The 18,878-nt window shown below is 52.8% G+C and overlaps 1 protein-coding gene across 4 annotated transcripts in view; it reads left to right on the forward strand.

The window, feature by feature from the left end:
- DLGAP4 (DLG associated protein 4) overlaps window positions 1–18,878 on the forward strand; it is a 150,773-nt gene that overhangs the window by 65,159 nt on the left and 66,736 nt on the right. For all 4 annotated transcript variants that reach the window (XM_027888492.1, XM_027888494.1, XM_027888493.1 and 1 more), the window contains exon 2: window positions 11,037–11,130. The gene's annotated coding sequence lies outside the window, so the exon portion shown is untranslated. The remainder of the gene's footprint in view (window positions 1–11,036; window positions 11,131–18,878) is intronic.

Here is an 18,878-nt window from a genome sequence, read left to right on the forward strand (position 1 = left end):
TTTTCCTGTTTCTTGATATATAACAGATTGAAAAAGAGTTTTCTGGAGTCCTGGGTCGAGAGGTGAATTACTAAGCGTGACTGAGGCAGTGAGGGAGCTGAGAAGCTGACACCTGTCTGCAGCCCTGCAGAGCTTGTCAGGGTGTGCTGCTGTGCCTCAGTTTCCCCCTCTGTGATGAGGGGACAGCTGCTTGCATGAGGCATTGCTGCCACATGGGCACCCAGAGCGGGTGCTGAGCTGAGCAGCGTAGATCACAGAGTGGTTTGGATGGGAAGGGATATTAAAGACCATGCAGTTCCACCACCCTGCCCTGGGCAGGGACACCTCCCACCTTGAAGACCAGGTTGCTTCAAGTCCCATCCTACCTGCCCTTGAACACTTCCAGGGATAGGGCAGCCACAGCTTCTCTGGGCAAGTTGTGTTAGATTAAATGGTTGATTTTAGCACCCAAAGTCCTCAGTGAAGGCCTCTGAGCCACACTGGGAAATGCATTTATTTTCCTGCATCCCCATTCCAGATGAGATACAGCTGGTGTGGGAGCAGAGGGGAGCACCAGCTCTGCTCCTGCTGCAGAAACCCTGTCCCAGGGCTGAGCTTTGCTCCGGGGGACACACAGGGGCTGCCACAGTTTTGGATGGCAGCTGTGGACAGTGGCTGCTGGACATGGGTGTGCTTCACGTTGAAGCAAGAATGGGTTTAAACTGCTAAAAGATGGTCGGTTACACAGAAAGGAGACCTCACAGCTCCCTAGGAAGGACCTCAGGTACCTGGAACCTGTTTGCTGGCAGTCAGGCTCCATTGTCCTTCTTAGTTGGGTTTTACTTTGCAAATAGTCAGGATTTCATATTTCATCCCTCTGCTTTGATGAGGAACTTGGAGGGCTCAGCATTACCCCCCCTGGCCCAGCTGTCTGAGCAAAGGGCTGTCCTGCTACCCCTACACAGCTCACCCTTCCCTTTCCCCTCACGGTATCCCCCGGGACTCTCCCATGTTGCCCCAGACCAGTAACCTTGTGGGGGAAAAAACCAGCAAAACAGAACATTCTGTGATTCTGTGGAACAGTGGCAGCTGACTGGAAACCTTCCAGTCCAAAAGGAGCTTTTCCACTGTACCTAGTTGATGAGGGGCCCCTTGGAAGAACAGAACCGATTATCCTGGAATCTGCCTCTGTGTACAGGGGGACAAGAACAAAACAAATATCCTTCGACCAAGCTCACCTGTGTCTGTATGAGATGGGTCCTGGTCCATCCCAAAAGTCCAGCCAGCTCTGTGACAGGTTTTAGCCAAGCTTATGCAACTGAGGTGTAACCACCTCCAGAAAAAACACCATCAAGAGATGGTCAGAATTTAGGCAGATGGACTGTGTCTCTCCAGACCTGTGGGCAGGTGACAGGGAAGAGCCTCTGGTCTCTTCACATGCTGTGGTGTTTAAAAATTTAGCAGCTACAATTTGAGGCACAGTAGGTGTCCAATTGAATTCCAGTCCTGAGAAAACAGCAGAACCTTGGCTGGACTTTGGAGATCCCACATCCCTGGGGATCCCCTGGAATACTCAGGTTGGAGAAGTCCAAGAGGTCAGACGCTGAAAACAGGAGTGACATGGGTCCCCAGCCAGCCCCAGTGGCAGACATGGCCAGGTTCCCTTGATGGATCTGCATCCCTTGGCATAGGGATTTCCGTGCAGCCAGGGTCTTTCCCAACAGCCAGATGCCAGGAGTGCTGCATGCAGAGCACACCTTATGGAACCGGGGGGTGGGATCCTGGCATGTAGTGAGCTCCAAAAGGATTTAGGGGGGAAGGTAAGGAAGCATTAAATGCAGAATCCCAGTGAGGCCAATCCTAGGGGAGCACAGTCAGCCTTGCAAATTCCGGGGATGCCTGGCATGTTTGAAAGAAAGGGGATGCAGCAGCTATTGATGCAATCCTGGGTAAACATGAGGGTGGAGAAGAAGGAGCTCAGCTAAAGGATACCAGAAGTGGTGCAGTGTTTGGGGATGTTCAGGTTGGAAACTCATGTTTTGATTTTTTAGATCCTCTGGGGAACTCACCTGTCAAGCTGCAGAAGTGAAAATCCGCTTTTTTTAAAGTCAAAATGCTTTCTCTCAATACTTCCCTCCAGGATGCCTCAGCAGCAGTTTTACAGTTCCTTCCATTTAATCTAATTTTATGATACTTATAAAATTCCATCAAAGCTGGAACTGGAAGCAGTGTCCCTGCGTGTCTGTCTGTGAGGACAACAGGGCTCATCATCTTCCTCCCCTTCTCCTCTAGTTTTACTCTCTCTTCAAATATTTCTGCCCCAGTCCCTGCTATGGTCTCCATCCCACCCCTTCCGTGGCTGTCCCCCCTCCATTCTGGAGCACACAGATGATTCCCAGCACATCCCCTGCTTCCCCAGCCCTGCCACGTGCAGCAGGAAGAGCAGAGGAAACACCATGACCTGCCAGTTTTGCCTGTCTGGCGTCTCCTGGCCCAACAATCCTTTGTGTTTATCGGACGTCTAGAATAGGAGCCATGTCAATGCAGCTCTTCCTCCCAGGAGTCTTCAAAGGATTAATTAGTTAATGTTTGCACAGTGCTTTCGAGATAAGTGCCAAGCAGGATGATGGTAGGAGCAGAACTGGATTCCTTCGTCCCATCTCCTTCCTTTCCTCACAGGGGCTGATGTTGGCAGCCAGTATGTCCATTCTGTGCCAGGTCACCTCTGGGTGCAAACCACAGGGAGGGGACAGTGTGGGAGCGAAATCACTAATGGGGAGAAAATCAAAAACAGAACCGTAGAATCATGGAATGGTTTGAGACTGGGAGGAACCTTAAAGCTCATCTCGTTCCACCCCCTGCCATGAGCAGGGACACCTGCTAGCCCAGGTTGCCCCAAGCCCCGTCCAACCTGGCCTTGCACACTCCCAGGGATGAGGCAGCCACAGCTGCTCTGGGCAACCTGTGCCAGGCCTCACAACTGTCACAGGATTCCTTCCCAATATCCCATCTAACTCTGCCCTCTATCAGTGGGAAGCCATTGCCCCTTGCCTTGTCACTCCAGGCTCTTGTCCAAAGTCCCTCTCCAGCTCTCCTGGAGCCCCTTTAGTCCTGGAAGGGGCTCTAAGGTCTCCCTGGAGCCTTCTCTTCTCCAGGTTGAACAACCCCAGCACTCTCAACCTTTCCATCCCTCTAATCTAATGTTTCACCCACAGGACCTTCTTTTCTTCTTTGTTCCAAACTATGCAAAAGGAAAACAAACTCCAGTTGTTCCACCAAATTCATTTCTGTCATCCGTGCCAGCTGCCCCAAGGGCAGCTGGTTCTGGGGGAGTACCCAGCAGCTCTCCCTGTCCTGGAGCAACAAGGGAAACTGAGGTAGAGGTTCCCTGTCTGAGCAGGACAAGTCCAGCATGTTGGACAGCATGGCTGGAATTTCCAGCTGGAGAATTCCCACCATCTGTACCCCAGCCCCTCCTCCACCTCCCTGTACATCAAGTCACTGCGCTCAGCTGTGTCTGGGTTGGGGAGTACATGTTGTAGCTGGTGATGTTAATTAAGAGGTAATGGGACTGATGGAGATTTATTTTCAGGCTGCCTGCTAGGAACTGGTTATATACAACTGGGAAATGGAAAATTGACCTCCTGCTCCTTTCCTGTCTTTTCCACAGCAACAGTTAATTATTGTGGCAGGTGGTGGGAGCCATGGGATGGGCTCCTCTAGCGGCACTCCGCTCAACAGGCCTGGGAGCAGCTCTACGGCCTGGCTCTGGAGCCTGGTCCTCATCTCCCTCCATCCATCTCAGACCTTGATCTACTGGAGCCTGGTCCTCATCTCTTCCCATCCCAGATCCTGATCCAGGCAATCTGCCCCTTCCTTGTCTTTTTCCAACTCCCTGCTGGTGCAGCCTCAGGGAGGGAGAGGCTGGTCGTGGGTGTGGAGATCTTTAAGCCTCGAAAAGGATAGGATGTGGTCAGCAGGGGGGAGTAGTGGGCAGGCAGATTGGGCAGCTCTGGGCCCAGCTTTGGACTTTGGGTGTGTGACACTACATCCCTGGGAACTCCTTGCATGGCGGGGACCACGGGAGCTGGCACTGGGCACAGTTCAACAGACAGGAGGCCCGTCCCTTTCTCCATGGCTGACCTGACTCATCCTGTGCCTCAGTTTCCCCTGAGTGAGGGTGATAGTTTGAACAAGAGTGATGGTTTTTGTACTTACCAGGGTTCATCCATGTACTGCAGCAGTCTCCAGAACCAGTGGCTCCAGTGGGTACAGGGTGCTCTGGTTTTCCACACTTGTGCAACGTGAATTAGTCCCTGACATGTTTTCCTCTATCTGGCCACGTGCACAGCCTTGTTCTCCATCCCTTTACTGTGCAGCAGCCTGGAGCCACTGGCATCTGCCTGCCTGGATCCAACGGAACGTGCTGGGCCACCCTGAGGAACTCCCCTGGGCTGTGTGGGGCTGGGAGTCCCTGGACTGTGACACCTCCATTCTCTGTTTGCAAGGAGACAGATGATGCCAGAGGGGTCCAGGCTCGAGGAGAAGCTGCAGCTGCCTGGGAAAGCACAGAAAGGCTCTCCAGCCTGCCTTGGCTCTGTGCAGGCTCCAGGCTCCATCTGTGCCCTGCCTCAGCCAGCAGCAGAGAGGGGGGAGAACAGGCAGCACTTCACTTTTGGGTACCTTTAACCCTTGAGTTCCAGGTGACCCTGCAAACACAACCCACAGCCCCCTGGGTAGTGCCAAAGCCCAACTCAGCAGTCGCCCATAATGCTTTTATAATCTCTTTCTTGGACATGACTATTCCCCCAGGAGAGGGAAGGGAAGGCATGATTAATTTTCATTAGCCTTGTAAATATAAGCTTGTTTCCGCTAGTCTTGCCCTGTAATTAGAGCGCCTGCAGAAGGAAGCTGGGATTTGCTGGTGACTCACGGCAAGCTGGGCCAGCCTGGACATCACACCCTGGGCAGGAAAAGGGAAGAGGCTGAGGCCTTTCAGAGAGACAGAGCTTCCCTTGCACCAGAGGGGAAGGGAGCAAGGAACAGTGGTCCTCTGAGGGCAGAGGGAAGAGACCCCTGGGAAGAGGGAAAAGCCCAGCCAGGGAGAGAGAAAGCCCACCAAAAGGAAGTGTAGGCTGACATTATTCAAAGGAAAATGAAAACAAACCTTTTGGCCCAATAGCTGGACGTTGATGTGTAGATATAGGATCATTTAAGTAGGAGTTCAGCAACATGGAGATGAGATAGGCAAGGAGCACCTGGGTGTTTGCTTTGAATCTGGGGCTAAGTGATCTACAAGCAGCAGTACCTAGGCACACAGCTGTGTCCAGAGCACCAAGGAAATACCTGTACCATAAACAGGCCTCTACAGCTGAGGACACCTCTGTGTCTGTTAGAGGGGCCACATAGGCTGAGATCCAAGAAGCAGAGCCTGCCCCAACACAGAGAACAGTTGCTTTGGTGACTCTGTTCCCTAACATGAGGACAAAGCATCCAGAAAGGGGTCAAGGAGGAATCCTTTTCCACAGGCCAAATTCACCTGTGAAACTTGCTGACTTGAGATATCAGAATCACAAAGTTAAGGAAGTTTCAAAGGAGAAATTAAAAAGGCTGAAAGGGGTGTGGATAAAGAGGATGTCCCTGCCCACAGGAGGGGAAAGCTAGTCTTTGGGTCCTCTGGAAAATGCAATGTCCAGGATGCCACCAGCCTCGGGCACCTCCAAGAATGTCTCCATCTCAGCAGCAAGGGTCTTCTCTGCTGGGTGTGGGCCAAGGATGAGCAGGACCTATGCTGTGCTCTGCACGTGCGCCCAGTCCTACAGCCTCCACAGGAGGAGCCTCCTGCTGAAGAACTAACATAGACCCCTGTCAGAGAGCAGTGTTTTCCCAACCCAGCAGATGCAGCAAAAACCCTTCTTGAAAGAGCTGTTTGCTAAGGAAAAAACAATTGGCACACTAATTAAAAGTGACTGATTAAAGGACTGAAAGGGAATTACTCATCGTAATCATTAAATACAGCACCTACAGAGCTCTCCTTGCTATGGGAGCGCCAGCCTCCTCCGCTCCGCCACAGCAGCACGGCCGCTCGGCAGTGACAGGAGCAGCCCCGGCTGCCACAGCAAGGCCTCTCCCCCAGCACAGCCCTGCAGCCACCAGCACAACCCCGTGGCCACCAGCACAACCCCGTGGCCACCAGCTTCACTCATCCCAAGGATATGAATTGATTCACTCACTGCAAGGCAGTGACAGTCGGGGTGACAGTAGGCAGAGCAGAGCAACACAGCAACACAGCACAGCTCAGCGCTGTTCGGCGGAGTCTGCCCTTACCTGGGTCTGCCACAGGCGGCTTCTGCATGTGCTTCATCCTTTCCATCCCCCACCAAGGTGCAGCCCTGATCAGCACAGAGCAGGGACCTGCCCCAGGGAGGTCCAGGTGTTCCTGCCTCCGTGGTACCTTGTGGGTGATGCAAGTTATCCCGGGTGACATGCCAGGAGCTTTGTAGCTCAGAGGGTTGCCGGAGCCAGGGAAGGGACAAGACCAGGGGCTTCTCAGTGGGACTACACAAGCGTGTACCACTCTGACGAGGGGTAGTGTGGGAGACCTGGTTTAGGGAATTTTTGCTGAGATTTTGGGTGGTCACATCAGGTTGTGGACAGCCCCAGTGAGAGAAATTACTCTTTATCCCTTGTCAGCCTGAGCAAACAGTCAGTGTTAGAGAGGGAGAGCAAGGAGCAGTGGCATGGACAGATCCTTCAGCTGTTCTGCCACTGGAGAGCAGGTTGGCTCTCAGTGTGGTCAGGACATGGCACTTTACAGCCCACCCCACTCCAGGCCCCAGGCAGGAGCAGAATCCCAGGCTCCCTAGGTGAGGAGAGCAGCGAGAACAATCTGTGCTGAGCTGCAGGCTGGGGACAGGATGGGCAGCACAGGAGGTGACTCCGAGCCAGCACTTCTGGCCTTCTCTTTACTCCACCACCACATTCCAGCTCTGGCTGGCTAACCCACCTCTGCAGTCCAACCCTGTGTGCTCTGGCTTTGCAAATCAGCCAAGGGTTAGAATAAGAGCCAGCAGAGACAGTGAGAGTGAGCCGGTCGCTGTTAAGTTCATGTATTCCCAAGCAGAGTGTAAGTACAACTGTAGGACTGGAAATACACTTTTCTTTGGCTTTGGATCAATGTGCCTCCATCCTTTTCCACAGTCACACATTAGATTGGATATTAGGGAAAATTTCTTCACAGAAAGGGTAGTCAGGCTGCCCAGAGTAGTGGTGAAGTCACCATCCCTGGAAGTGTTCAAAAAACATATGGATGTGGCACTTGTGGACATGGTTTGTGGTGGGCTTGGCAGTGCTAGGTTAATGGTTGAACTTGATGATCTCAAAGGGCTTTTCCAGCTTTAATGATTGAATGATTCTATGAACATCTACCAACATACCGAGCTAACAGAAATGGACCCTCTTTTCTAGTAAGATACTGTCAGTGCCACACACAGGTCCTGCTTCTACTTCCATGTCCTGCACTGACCAAGGGAGGGTCTCACTTTAACCACCATTCTGTACAGACGTGTCCAATTGTTGAGCCACCATGTTCCTCATGTCCATCTTGGGGTTCCACTTAGTTAACAGTGATGTGGCATTTGGGTCTGTCTTTACATCTCTGTGAGGCATGATGGACTCAGCCTCTTGCTGACTCCAGCTTCCATAAATCTTGGGCAGGATAAGTGCACGTTGTCCTTGTGTTCAGGGCACCTTCCTGTCAGGCAAGCAGGAAGAGGAACAGCCCCTGCTATGTGCTGTAACCTTGTTTCCCTGCTCCCATGACCCAAACAACTCCTCTGCTGACAAGGCATCTTTCTAGGAATCTAGAAAGGGAAGGGTCATCAGTTCACCAGTGGGAAAACTCTGAGCAAGCAACAACATGGGAGCAGGCATACCACCCTGGATGTACCCTTAGCTGCTTCCTCCATCATTCTGTGCCTTCATTGCCTGGAAACTCTGGGATTCCACCTCTCCCCTGCTCCCCTCCATTCCCTTGCTCTGCAGGCCACTTGCCTGAGCTTACAGCACATCTCATGGCCTGCATTGTCTTCAATCCCACCCCATCAGGCAGCAACCATGAGCATCCCACCCCTGAGAATGGGAGGAAGAGGGAGATGCTGGAGGGAAAAAGAGGGAGGATGGAGGTGAATGACTGGTCAGTAACATAACGTAGTTGTGCTGGTGGCACAATCGTTCATTTGCATTTCCTTGGGGTGTTGATGGTGATATTAATTAAAAGCAATTATGGTGCCACTTTCTCAGTGCAAGAGCAGCATGCAAAGGGAAAAGCACGCCAACATGCTTCTTCCTCCAGAGCTTCGGTGGCATCGTTTAGTGTGAGGAACCTGCTGGGTGAGGGGAGGCCTGGCACCCAGACATTTTCTTCCTCCCATACATCAAATGTGCCAAGGGGTGCCTGGATTGGCACTGTTCTTGGATGTCTGGGGTACCCTGAGAGTGCTGGTGAGAGGCACAGACATGATAAGCGATGTCAGCACTGAACAGATACTTCCATCCCAGTAGCTACTGGTGATGATACAGGATACTGGGCACTTGTGGTGGATATCTGTGCACCCAGGAGGCATGCTGAGAGCATACCTAGCAGATGCTGATGGCTTCCATGATGGACATGAGTGGCTCTAGTGGTACATAGTGCTACCCTCCATCACAGCACAGAGCAGGACAGCAATAGCAGGTGACAGCAATCAGTGGTGCTGATGTTCTAGGTGGCTGGAGGCAGCACTGGCCATGGATACTGGCTGTGCTGGTGGCTATCACGGGCTCTACACACCTGAATCACTGGCTCAAACCTAGCACAGCTCACTAGTAGCTGGAATTCACCTTTCCCGTGGAGAGAGCTGTGAAACTGCTGGATGGTGTCAGTGCAGTGGCTGCTGATGGCTGGCTGTGGGACCTGCACGTGCCACATGTAGTCCCATCACAGTCACGCAGTGCTGCATCCACACAGTGCTGGGAGCAGTGGGCTGTTGGCAGTGACCTGCCACCTCACTGACATCCTTGAGCTCAGGAATGTCTTGGGGTGGGGTGGGGAGTTGTTCCTTGCCTTCAAGAGCTGATGTCTCCACAGCAGAGGCCTCCCGGATTAGGAGAGGATACATAAACTGCACTTTGTGGATCAGCACCTGTCTCTGCTTTCATGGCCTGGCCCGGACCCAGCAGCAGGAAACGCAAAAAACAGGTGTTTTGGTGTAGAAGACAGATGAGCTCTGGGGACAGATGTGACTGCCCTGCCTCCTGTTTGGCTGTCCAGGGCACACACCTTTCCTTTAATCATTCTCTCTGCAGTATTGGGGTTCAAGTGGGAAGGTGATGAGGGTTTGTACCAGATTTAGGAGGATGGTCTTCCGATTTTCCCAGGCTTTCCATTCTTCTGTCTGTTGGGATATCCACCATGAGAGCCTCTCAGTGGACAAAAAGTCCTCTTATTCTCTACTTGCACTGTACCTATGCATCTATTTAGTCTTTGCTTCCTTGGAGTACATTCTAAGGAGGGCTGTTTGAAGGAAACACGGTGTCTCTGCCATAACCCAGGCATAAATGCACCTGGGATGTCTGTAATCCCCCCAGGCATGAGTTAACCTGGGGATAAAACCCCTGTTGCTGGATGGTGGCAGGTGACAGAGCGGGGTCTCATGTTTCTGTTCTGAGTACAAAGAGCTGCTGTCTCATCTCTGGCACTAGGGCACCAGTTTGGTCATCTTTTGCATCATCAGAGAGGCAGTCAAGCCCAGCACTCGGATCCAGCTTTCCTAGAAAAAAAAAAAAAAACACCAAGGTTCATATCCTTGTCCTGGCTTCCCATGCATCCTCCCAGCCAAGAAACTGGGGTTCACCTATATTAATTCCCCCTTGAGCTCTAGGCAGGCCTTCTTAAACCCAGATGGCCCCCTCTGTTCAATTTGGAATGAAAAAGCTGTCCTAGGAAGGCTGACTCCTCTTTTGAGTTCCCATGCCATTCCTATCTCTTGCTTCCCAGCAGCAAGAGGCTGAGTTCCTCAGTTTGTCCCAGAACCTCACAGTGCAGGACAGAAAGACTTGGATATTTGTTGATGTAAATGCCAAATAGTATTTAACCTCACTGAGTAGGTAACTCAGGCTGTGTTCACTGTGTGGTGCATAGGATTTTGAGGACACTAAGAAGTGCTGGGGTTTTTCCCTATATTTATTTACCTGCCTTTTCCTATAGGGAGTATTTTTCCAGTTGTTTGCAGTGTGGCTGATGGTGGATGGCAGGGCAGGAAGGAGCACAAGGCTTTAGCTGCAGCACAGTAGCACCTAGTGACCAGATGGGAGAGGTTTACAGGGTTTCCAGCGTGAGCTGCTCAAGCAGGGGTTCAATGAGCAGAATCGGTAGGTGGGAGTCAGATGCAGGTTTTGGCAGGTGCATAGCTGGGATGCACCAAAGGGAACACCAAGGCTGCCATCTGCCACCCCAGCCAGGTATTTATCCCCAGGATTTTCCTTTGTGCCTCTTCAGTCTCTGCTCTCCCAGGGGGACAACCCAGAGGATGAGGCACAGAGGGTTACAGGATCCCCCCTGCGCAGGGCAGGGGGTTCCTGGCATGGCCACAGGCTGCAAAGGAGGTCCTTAGGGGGTTATTCCATGACAAAGAAACAAGGGCAGGAAAGTCAAAGAGCACTTTCCCACGAAGGGGATCACCCCAGCCATGAACCCTCAGACATGGAGCAGGAGCATTTTGGATGTTCTCCTCCCCACTTGGCTGATTTCCAGTCCATCCTCTCAGTCCGCATGACACACAGAGGGACATGGGACTCACTTCCACGTCTTCCCCCGCTCCCATGGGCATTTCCTCTGATTCCTTACATAGGGTGCTGTCTCCTGTTTGCCCTGTGCTTTTGCTAGAACTGAACTGGCACAACTGGCAGAACTGTCCTGTGTTTACGGCATCGAGCCTGTGGTTGGGATGTTCATTGGGAAGATGCCTCTCTGATCTCTGTGACCTGAAGATATTTTCTCTTTTCTCTCTGCCCAGCAGGTCTTCATGAGGGACAGCCCTGGAGCCCGGAGGGACACACAGTGCACAGAATGCTGAATTTGGCCTAGTCCTCTAGCCCAGCAAGCTGTGAGAGGTACGGTATGGCCCAGGGGTGACTTTGGGACTACAGAAACAGGGATGGGGGGGACAGACCCAGCTGTGTGTTTGTGGACAAGGGCAGTGGAGCAGAAAGGAGGAGGAGGCTGGGGAAGGGGAGCTGGGAGGGTGATTCAATGACAATTCTCCAACCATCTAGTTGTGAATCCTGCAACACACCTCTCGCAAAATAAAGTTATGAAATCTCATCCTATTGCTATAGTAACGTCACGCCTCTGCGCTGACCCACTTTGAGACAAAGGAAGTGTTCCCGAGCTCTGAGCATGCGGGAGGCTGTGGATGCTCCCAGTCTGTGCTCTGAAGGAATGGCAGAGGGAGCTGCTGGCTTTTCCCTCCTGCTGCTCTTTGCCCCAGGACCCTCATGCAACAGGAGCTGCTTTGTTTAAGACACTGAGCAAACCCGCTGCCAAAGAGCATCTCTATCTTGCATCCCAAATGCAGGGAGGGCCCTGCTTAGCATCATCTGGACCTGCCTGGCTTCATCTGGACATTTAAGCAATGGGACCATCTGTCCTGGAGCAATGCAACATCCTTGCACAGCAGCAGAGACCTGGTGGTGCAGCAGTGACAGCCCTCTTCATTCGGAGCATGCTGTAACTACTCTGCCACAAACATCGAGGGCAAGGAAACACAGAATCATAGAATCATGGAATATCCTGACTTAGAAGGGACCCACAAGGACCATTGAATACAACTCCTGGCCCTGCACAGGACACCCCAAAAATCTCACCGTGTGCCTCAGAGCATTGTCCAAATGCTCCTTGAGCTCTGCCAGCCTTGGGGCTATGACCACTGCCCTAGGGAGCCTGTTTAGTGACAGCCACCATCTGGAGGAAGAATGTTTTCCTAATCTCCCCCCTAATGCTCCCCTGACACAGCCCCACCTGTTCCTTCAGGTCCTGTCACTGATCACAGAGAGCAGAGATTGATGCTGCCCCTCCACTGCCCCTCATGAGCAAGCTGCAGAGCCTGATGAGGTCTGACCTCAGTCTCCCCTTCTCCAGGTTGGACCTTCTCAGTTGGTCCTCAGTGCCCCCAGTCTGGGGGCTGCTGCTTACTCTGGCAGCACAGTGAGGCAGGAAGACTCAGATGGGGCTTGGGCAGAGTGGTAGCTCAGAAGGCCAAGCAGAGAGTCTCGGCCTTCCTCTGTGTCACAAGTTTTCAGTTCTGATGTGGGCTCCCTGGGAGTCATAGCATAGGCAAGGTCAAGGGTAGCTGTGGTAAGGGCTTTGCTCCATAGGGGTCTTCGGAAACATTCTCCCACCCCCTCCAGGCACCTTGAACAGCCCTGACCAGAACAGGTCGGTTTTGGTCCAGAATGTTCTCATTAGCTGCTTTTCCACATGAGCAGGAACGTGCCCCTTGTGGTCTCCAGCATGTGCCCTGAGTGCCCTGTAAGGGAGCAGAGGCTGCAGGTGGGTTTCAAAGACAATGACACGTTTGCTGCCCTGGTCCTTCCATTCCATCCACCTCATCAGCTCTCCTGCTCTCTTCCTGAGAACTCCCTTTCTTATCTGTCTCATTTGTCTCATTTGACCTACTTAATGCTTTGCATTTCTTCCTTCAGAGCAGATCCTATGTCATGGAGAACTTTGAGAAACTTCTATTTAGGGACAGACAAATAGGTTGCGAAGTTTCTGGGGTTTTGCTCCCTTAAGAGTTGATTATATTACCAGTGACATCGGCATGGAAATAAGTTCTCTGTGTCTCTCAGGAGTTCATCTGCTCCTCCAGCTTAGCCAACACCTGAAGTTAAAAATCTCTGTCATATTGCAACCTTTGACTTTCACAGAATTGGGCTGTGCTGATACCAAAAAAAAAAAAAAAAAAAGCATTTAGAGCATTTAAGGAAGACAAATTATTCCTCATCTGTTTTAGGATGGCGCCAGTCAGATCCCATCCCTCCTCATCGCCCCAGTGTGCACCAGCAGGCAGTCCCAGGAGACATGGCCCTTGGCCCGAAGAACAGGCAGGAGACCGCAGGTGTGGGTGGCAATAGGGCAATATTCAGCAACCATGAGGCCTAAGGAGCTACGAGCAGATCCTGCATTCTAAAGGCACAAACCATTTATTCAGATGTGAGGTGAAACGTGAGATTCTTCCACTGGCACACAGCAGTGCTGAGGGATCAGTGCCGCACACTCCGTCGAGCTCACACTCCAAGGCGGCCAACACTGGCGTTTGGTCCATGTGGTGACAGCTGCCTGGCAGGGGGTTGAGGATGGGCTGGGTGAGCCCTGGCACACCCTCAGGCAACGGGCAGACTAGTTCACTAAAGTGATTACCCATCTCCCAGGGAGGGATCCCTCACAGGTGAGACGGGCGGTTTGCTGGAAGCTACTGTCTCCCCTCTGTTGCTGTGCAGAGAGTGCCTGGTTCTGGTGATACTGTCACAGTGGGAAATCCATGTGACATTAACTCCTCCTCAGGAGCCCCTTGCTTCATCCCAGGATGAGTAGTGCTGCTGCTCAGCCCAGGGCATCCTCTACCCCAGGACGGAGCTCCCCAGGCCAGGCAGCAGTGGAAAACATCCCAGGGAGCAGCGAGTGGCAGGAGGAGGCTGGAGGAAGGTCTCTTGTGTAATGAATTGTTCTAAGCAGAAGCTGGCTATTTTTATCCCCCACGATTAGATTCTGAACTCTGAATCATCATTAATGCAGGGCTCTGGCAGCCGGCAGCCCCCCTCGCCGAACGCCACATCGAGTGTTCCTGCTAATTCAGGGAACGTTTGACTCCGCGCGTGTGGGCAGACCCGCGTCACCTACACCACAGTACACAATCTTTTAAGCTTCTTGCAACAGGGTGAGGGGAGGCATTTTTCTTCTGCAGGTTGTGAATCCTCTATTCCTTCCCCAGCCGGTTGTTAGCATGCTGCTGGTTTCTATATATAAAAACCACCTCTGTGTTTGCAGCCAGCTTGGATGGCTGGGCCAGGGTTTACGTGGGAGACTGTGGTATGTGGAGCCCTGGAAAAGCTGATTGGCAGAGGGAAGGACTAGATGACTCCAAAGGGTGCCTGCAGCCCCGCCAGTCAAGGGTGTCTTCTGAAGGACGTGTGCCCTGAGCAGTCCTATTTGACACACTGCTGCTTCTCCTGATGCTTCTGCCTATTTCTCCTGAGCAGCACTCAAATGGCTCCTCTCCTTCATGACCAGCCCTGCCTCAGGAGTACATAGAATCAGAGAACCAGAGGATTATCAAAGAGTTTGGGTCGGAAGGGGTCTTTGAAACCATCTCATTCCAGGCAGGGACACCTTCCACTGGACCAGGTTACTCCAAGCCCAGCCCAACCTGGCCTTGCACACTTCCAGGGATGGGGCAGCCACAGTTTCTCTGGGCAGCCCTTGCCAGGGCCTCACCACCCTCACGTTGTGATATTTCTTCCCCATATCCCATCTCACCCTGCCCTCTGGCAGTGGGAAGCCCTTTCCCCTTGTCCTATCCCTCCAGGTCCTTGTCCCAAGTCCCTCTCCAGCTCTTTTGGAGCCCCTTTAGGCACTGGAAGGGGCTCTAAGCTCTCCCTGGAGCCTTCTCTTCTCTGGGTGAACACCCCCAGCTCTCTCAGCCTGTCTCCAGAGCAGAGGGGCTCCAGCCCTTGGAGCATCTCCATGGCCTCCTCTGGACTCACTCCAGCAGTTCCATGTCCTTCTGATGTTGGGGACCCCAGAGCTGGAGGCAGCTCTGCAGGTGGGGTCTCACCTGAGAGAGGCAGAGGGGCAGAAGCCCCCCCACCTACTGCTCACGCTGTGGGATGAGCCCAGGATACAGCTGACTTTCACCAATCTCTCCCCTGTCCTGTTCATACATGTCGTGTCATACATACCGTGTTCACAGACGTCCCTCCCCAGCCAGCCCTGTCCAAGTGAACCCTGCTTTGGAGTCTGTGAGCTCAAGAAATGCTCTCAACCCACACGGGGTTATATCAATGCCTGCCAAGGATCCGAAGGAGAGGGTCTCTGGCTACTGCTGGCACGATCTGGACCGAGGTCTTGCTGTGTCTGGTGCAGTGGTTTTGTGGTGCATTTTTGTCCTTTAGATGGAATGTGACAGTTGGGAATGAGAAAGCCCAGCTCTCCCAAGGGGTGGTAGATGCTTCTTTCCATTTAGTGTGGATGCTGTATGTGGGCCGTGGTTTTGGTGTTTCCACAGAGAATAAACTTAGAAGCTGTTGGAAAGCTCTGCTGATGGGAATAGCGGGAGATCTATGGCAGAGCTGTGAGGGGGAGGCAGAGAGCAGAGGGAAGAAAGGGAAGGGGAGATGATGCTTTTTGATGTGGTTTTGAGGAGAAAGAATAATCAGAGTCACAGACTGGTTCAGATTGGAAGAGACCTTAAATTCATCCAGTGCATGGGGCAGCCACAGTTTCTTTGGGCTACCTGTGCCATGGCCTCAGCACCACTTGAAGAGGTCTTCGAGTGCCCATTTCTGTGTCAAGGCATCGCTCAGCTACAGCAGTCGTGGCTGTGTCAGCGGAGGAGGGCAGCCAGGGAAAGGACAAGGAGTCCTTGTGTGGAAGATGTGTGCCAAGGGCAGGGGAGAAGTGGGGGTGGGCAGCAGCACTGAGCCAGCTCCCACTGCTGCCTGTGGAGGGTAAGATTAGCCACCAGCTCAATGCTCGCAGCTCCCTGGTTCTACAGGAGCATAAGCTCCCATGCTCAGAGTGCACCCCACGCTCACAGCCTGCACCCCCCAACATGCTACACCCAAGGAGCAGAAATACAGATGAATGTGGGGTTCTTTTGGAGCTCCCTGTGATCTGCCAGGCTTGCTGAGAGGGAGCTGCCTTGCCTGGTGACCCGCAGCACCCCTAAGACCCCTCTGCCACACGTCAGGCTGGCAAACACCAGCCAACTGCAAAGTGAGACCCTGGAAATGGATGGAAGTAGAGAGCCTCGAGGTGTGGTGAGGCTGGCAGGATGAGGGGCTGTATGTCCTTGCTGAGAGGGTCTGCCCTGTCTTCTCCATGCCCTCTGGATAAGATGATTTAAGGTGGGTGTGTAGAATTTAAGGCAATAGAAAAAGGGCAACATCTCCTAAAACCCACATCCACCACAAAAGTTCACATGGAGGGGGCAGAATGGACAGTGACATTGGTTTGCCCAAGTTGCTTGTCATGCAGAGCCCTAGCACAGAAGCTGATCACAGCTGTTGGTGGGGGATCCATGCCTGAAAGTGTCCAAGTCCAGGTTGGATGGGGCTTGGAGCAATCTGGTCTAGTGGTAGATGTCCCTGCCCATGGCAGGGGTTTGGAAGGAGATGAGGGATAAGGTACCTTCCAGTCCAAACCACTCCATGATTCACTGATGTATTTCCATCCCCTGCCCAGTGCTGGAGCTGAACTGGGTGCAGCGCATCCAAGCCTGCAGGCAGGCAGCTCCCATGCTGCTGCTGTGTACCATGCCCAAGAGGAGGCTGCCTCCAGCTGGGGTTTGGGACACACAGAAGTGGCATAAATCAGGTCAGGTCAGTTCACCTGCTTCACTTCAGAGACCTCTGAGCATCAGCAAAGTCTCTGGGAAGAGGAAGGGCAGCCCTGAGAAAACAGGCTGAGGGGAGGGGAAGTAATGGGGCAAGACCAGCCCCTTTCCATGGGCTCAGAGGTGCTGTGCTCACCCTGGCAACCACTGCTATGACCATCTGCTGGTCAGACCTTGTTATGATCCTGGGTTTCTCCTCTGTGGTGGGAGACAGGCCACCCCCCTGCTGTGGTGCCTGGCTCAGGGCAGGGGGACACACTGGGGGCACTGGGCAGCTGCTGTGGGAAACAGCCCTTGTCCCGTCTGTGAGCTGAAGGATCATGGATTCAGGGGATTTAGTTTCAAGCTTTTTCGTCCATCCAAATTAAAAAGATGGCGGGGAAGAAGCTAATTGGACTTTTCCATTCTGTGACCCCACGTCCTAAGAAAGTGCCATGGATTGCAGAGAGTAATCGAAATGTAAGAAAACAGCTTAATCCATCTTAAAGGGAGATCAGCTGACAGAGGAGGCAGCAAACAAAGCATGGTGGGCACCAGGAGCTGGAGGGGCCCCAGCCCTGCCCCAACACACTCCCAGCAGCAGACACATGCTTGGCCAACAAGGAAAGGAATCCCAGAGCTGGAGGGACAGGCAGGAGGATCAGGACCTGTGGCAGCCCAGCAGGAGTCCACAGGAGGAGAAAGGAGCAATGAACTCCCTGCCATATAGAAGCGAGTGTCCACCCTTGGCAAGGGCTCATCAGCCTGGGAGAGAGGGAGCTCCCTACCCTCCCCTGCTCCCACATTCCCATCATTTCTGCTCCTGCCCCTCCAGAAGCTTCTCTTTCCCTCCTTTCCCACTCATCCCCAGCCCCTCAGTCTTTCCTCCCTGCCCCCCTGCCTCTCGAGGACCTGAAGGCAGCTGAGCCCCTGGCCCCACTCCTCCTCCCCTGCACGTCAGGCCTTCATTGCATGGCACTGATTAACATTTCTTTAATTCCATTTCTTTTTGCTATTTCCTCCCACTATCCCAGGTTGCTCCAAGCCCCGGTCTTGGACACTTCCAGGGATGGGGCAGCCACAGCTTCCCTGGGCAATCTGTGCCAGGGCCTCACCACTGTCACAGGGAAGAATTTCTTCCTAATATCTACTCTAAATCTCTGTTCTTTTAGTTTAAAACTGTTCCCCCTCTCTAGCTGTGTTAAAAGTCACTCTTCCTCTCAAACTAAATGAAAAAGAAACCAAGAAACTAAGCTAAAAGGAAATAAGAGTTCATTTATGATTTCAAGTATGTTTTAAGTATGGAAAATCAACTCACTGATTGACAACTCAACTCATATAAAGGTTCATTGATTCTCTTTAAGCAGCCTCAAAAGGTTTGTCATTTTTTCCTGTATAACCCAATGCAGATGAGGATCCCTCTGATCCAAGCAGGATGGGGTAAGACCACTGGGGAGACCTTCAGTGAGGATCTCCCCTGCCTCCCCTCCCTCTGTCTAGCTGCTCCTCTGCCACCCTGCAGGGATCCTGTACCTGCCAAATGGACCAGAGGTGGCCAACCCCAGCCCCTTGCTGTGGCAGAGGGGACAGTATCAGGGACAGACAGGAAGGCTTGGAGGGTGACACAGCTCCCCAGGAGCCATGCAGCATGGCAGGAATCATCATCTGAGCAGCAAACAGCTTCTCAGGTCAGGCACTGAGTGCTCAGAAACACCTCTGCTCTCACAGAGCCACTGACACTCTGTCCTCCGGGGTAAAACATGCCACAAGCCTGGCACAGGCTGAGAGGAGGCATTTGCCATCATGTGGTATTAGTGCAGCTGCATGAGCACAGGCTGCCAGCCCTGAGATCCTGGTGCCACAGAAACACCGGGCAGAGGATGAGGTGCTCAGCTCGGGGCTGCCTGGGCTCAGTGAGGACTGATGCAGTGTCTGACAACAGGTTTTTCTCCAGCCCCTTCAGCAATTGGGACAGAGCAGGGGTCTGCTGGCAGTGCCCTGACAGCTTTTGTCACGCTGCTGGAGAGGAGACTGTTAAATAACCACATGCAGCATAAGGACACCAGCAGCACTGTTAAGCAGCCTGTGGTTGAGCACTGAGGCACACAGGCACTGCAAGTGCAGAGAGAAAGAGAGTGAGTCCTGCCCCTCCTCCTCTGCTGTGCCCTGTTCTCCACACTGCCTGGTCTCATGCCCCTTCTCCTCCCCTCCTGCCATGTCAGCTCTCACCTATCCTGCTTCTCTCCTTTGTTCCATAACCACAGTGGC

This window comes from Empidonax traillii, unplaced genomic scaffold, assembly GCF_003031625.1.
Source record: "Empidonax traillii isolate 1590-97213 ecotype Southwest subspecies unplaced genomic scaffold, ASM303162v1 scaffold239:size738852, whole genome shotgun sequence".
In the NCBI taxonomy this organism is placed as follows: domain Eukaryota; kingdom Metazoa; phylum Chordata; class Aves; order Passeriformes; family Tyrannidae; genus Empidonax; species Empidonax traillii.